The sequence below is a fragment of the Lactuca sativa genome, chromosome 8 (assembly GCF_002870075.4).
Source record: "Lactuca sativa cultivar Salinas chromosome 8, Lsat_Salinas_v11, whole genome shotgun sequence".
NCBI lineage: Eukaryota > Viridiplantae > Streptophyta > Magnoliopsida > Asterales > Asteraceae > Lactuca > Lactuca sativa.
This window is the reverse complement of record NC_056630.2, coordinates 222,368,793-222,372,032: the sequence shown is the minus strand read 5'-3', so window position 1 is coordinate 222,372,032 and position 3,240 is coordinate 222,368,793. Positions and strand designations below refer to the sequence as shown.

At 44.1% G+C, this 3,240-nt stretch overlaps 1 non-coding gene across 1 annotated transcript; it reads right to left on the bottom strand.

Annotated features, from left to right (window-relative positions):
* Positions 1-595: 595 nt before the first annotated feature.
* Positions 596-702, bottom strand: LOC111903448 (small nucleolar RNA R71). Its single transcript, XR_002854157.1, has one exon. It is a non-coding gene; the product is annotated as a small nucleolar RNA R71 (small nucleolar RNA).
* Positions 703-3,240: the final 2,538 nt, after the last annotated feature.

The following is a 3,240-nucleotide window of genomic DNA, read 5'->3' as shown; positions in this document are numbered from 1 at the left end:
GACGTGGAGAGTTCGAGTACACCAAAGAAGTCACCTTTGTCCAATTTGAAGACTGTTTTTGGGAAAAAGAAGAGCAGCAAATCAGGAGCATCCAGCGCTTCTTTAGTAATCGACGAACCGGCTAAGGAAGATATTGAGTACGAGACCGAGGAAGAAGAGGAGCCTACATATGAGCACGAAACCGATTCCGAGGAAGAGTTAGCTATCACAATGGCTAACATTGATGAAATCCCCATGGGAGAATGGAAGAAGAGGATGCGCGACGACACTGGCTCGGGACTTGTGCAACCCGCAATTCCCGCGACTCCTACTTTCGAGCTAAAGGGTCATATCCTAGCTTTACTTAAAGAAATACTTTTTTATGGAAAAGACCATGAAGATGCCTACAAGCATTTGGAAGAAGTCAATGATGTAGTTGATTACTTCAATGTTCCAAATGTGCCCCGCGAGACTCAGCTACTTCGTATGCTTCCGGTGACATTCAAAGGAGCTGCAAAAGACTGGCTCAAGTCACTTCCCCCTCGGATCAGTCACCACTTGGGCCAAGATGAAAGAAGAATTCATTGATCACTTTTTCCCACCTTCCAAGATAGCCAAGTTGAAGAAGGCCATTGCTAACTTTGAGCAACAAGTTGGAGAGTCGCTATATGAAGCATGGGAGAGGTACAAGAGCTTACTAAGAAACTGCCCACACCATGATCTAAACAGCTAGCAAGAAGTCTCCATCTTCTATGATGGAGTCAATGTCACAACCAGGCAGTTACTAGACTCACAAGGCCCGCTCATAAAGAAGCCGCCCCCGGTGATCAAAGAATTGATTGAAGAATTCTCTAAACACTCTAGAGAATACCACAACCCTAGACATGATGTCACTAGGGGAGCTGCTTATGTAGCTACTGAAGACTTATCCGCGGTCATGGCTATGCTAAAAACCATGGATATGAGGATGGATAAAATGGAACAAACAATCCATGCTATTTGGGTGGGTTGTGAAAACTACAATGGGCCTCACCTCACTAAAGACTGTGATTTAGATGAGAATGGCAACGAGAAGGTGCAAGTGTGCTACTCAAGTGGAGACCGATATGATGAAGACTGGCGCAAACAAAAGAAAGAATGGCTCCCTTATGAAGAGTACAAGAAAGCCAAAGAGGAAAGGTTTAGGCAAAAAGGGAGAGGGTTCTACCAAAAGGAGGAAACAGTGCAAGAAAGGAAGCCAAGCTTGGAAGAAATGCTCACCAAATTTGTAGCTGCTTCAGAAAAAAGACATAGTGACCATGATGCTGCAATTCAAGAAACAAGGACCATGCTTAGGAACCAGCAAGCATCCATCCACAATATAGAAACGCAGCTTGGGCAACTTGCTCAACAAATCAACCAAAGGTCACCGGGCGAACTTCCTAGCAAAACTGAAAATAACCCACGAGGCGCGCACATAAACATAGTCACAACAAGGAGTGGGAAGATAATCACTCCCCTGGCACTTATTCAGACTGAGTCATCCAATAAATCACAGAAGGAGAAGGCAGAAAAGCAAGCAGAAAACCAAGATATACAATCTGACAGCCCTACTCGCCGAGTACCACGTATGGACTCGGCGAGTACATCACAAAATCCCACCGAATAGATTCCTGAAAAACTTTACCAGCCTCCCATGCCATACCCAGCCCGAGCTAAGAAGGAGAAGCAGGAAGAGGAGTATCAGAAGTTTCTAGATCATATCAAGACTCTTCAAATAAACATACCCTTCATTGAAGCCGTCATGAAAATTCCCAAGTATGCAAAGTTCCTTAAGGAACTTCTCACTAATAGAAGGAAGATGGAAGAAGTGAAGAAGGTAGTACTCAATGAAAACTGCTCAGCTGCTATGCTAAATAAGCTACCAAAGAAGAAAGGTGATCTGGGGAGTTTGACTTTACCTTGCCAATTTGGCAACTTGGCCACCATTCATGCCTTAGCCGATTCGGGAGCAAGTGTGAACCTAATGCCATATTCATTCTTTAAGAAGCTGGATCTCTCGGAACCAAGACCAATTCGCATGGCAATACACTTGGCAAACAAGACAGTCACCTTCCCAAGAGGCATATGCGAAGACATATTAGTCAAGGTGGACAAATTCGGCTTTCCCACTGATTTTATCATTCTAGACATGGAGGCGGATCCATAAGTGCCAATCATCCTTGGAAGGCCCTTCCTCAACACGACAAGTGCTATAGTAGACATGAGGGACTCAAAGCTCACCTTGCGGGTAGGAGAAGATTCAGTCACATTTGGGGTAGACCAAGCTATGAAGTATTCAAGGAACAGTGATGACACGACATTCTCAATCGATATGCTTGACGAATTATTGGAGGAAGGCATAACTGAAGATTCCAGCAAGTTCATAACTGATGATGAAGAATTTGATCCAGAAAAAGACTTGATGGAAATTGAAAGACTACTGGAAGAAGCAGATTATGAAGAATTGGTAAAACAAACTGACATTTCTACTCGCAGAGTAGGACCGATCTACTCGCCGAGTTCCTCTGAAGAAAAGGCAGAAATCATGAACACAGCCACAAACTCGCCGAGTACCCTACCTGCACTCAGCGAGTCCAACAATCAGAACCAAAAAACGGAGCTCAAAACTTTACCAGAACATTTGGAGTATGCTTTCCTTGAAGAAGGCAACAAAAAAACTGTAATCATAGCTGCTGACCTGTCTAATTCTGAAAAGGAAGAGCTAGTGCAAGTGTTGAAGAAGCGGAAGCGGGCCATAGCATGGAGCATCACCGACATCAAGGGAATCAACCCATCTTATTGCTCCCACAAGATCAATCTGGAAGAAGGAGCAAAGCCGGTTGTACAGCACCAAAGAAGGTTAAACCCGAACATGCAAGAAGTAGTCAAGAAAGAAGTGGTCAAACTCTTAGATGCAGGAATTATCTATTCCATTTCTGACAGTCCATGGGTGAGTCCGGTCCAAGTGGTGCCCAAGAAAGGAGGGATGACGGTCATAACCAACGAAAAGAATGAACTAATTCCGACATGAACGGTAACCGGTTGGAGAGTGTGCATCGATTATCGAAAGCTAAACGATGCCACTCGAAAAGACCATTTTCCCTTACCTTTTATTGATCAACTGTTAGAAAGACTATCGGGCCATAGCTACTATTGCTTTCTAGACGGATTTTCGGGTTATTTTCAAATACCCATAGACCCAATGGACCAAGAAAAGACCACATTCACTTGCCCAAGTGG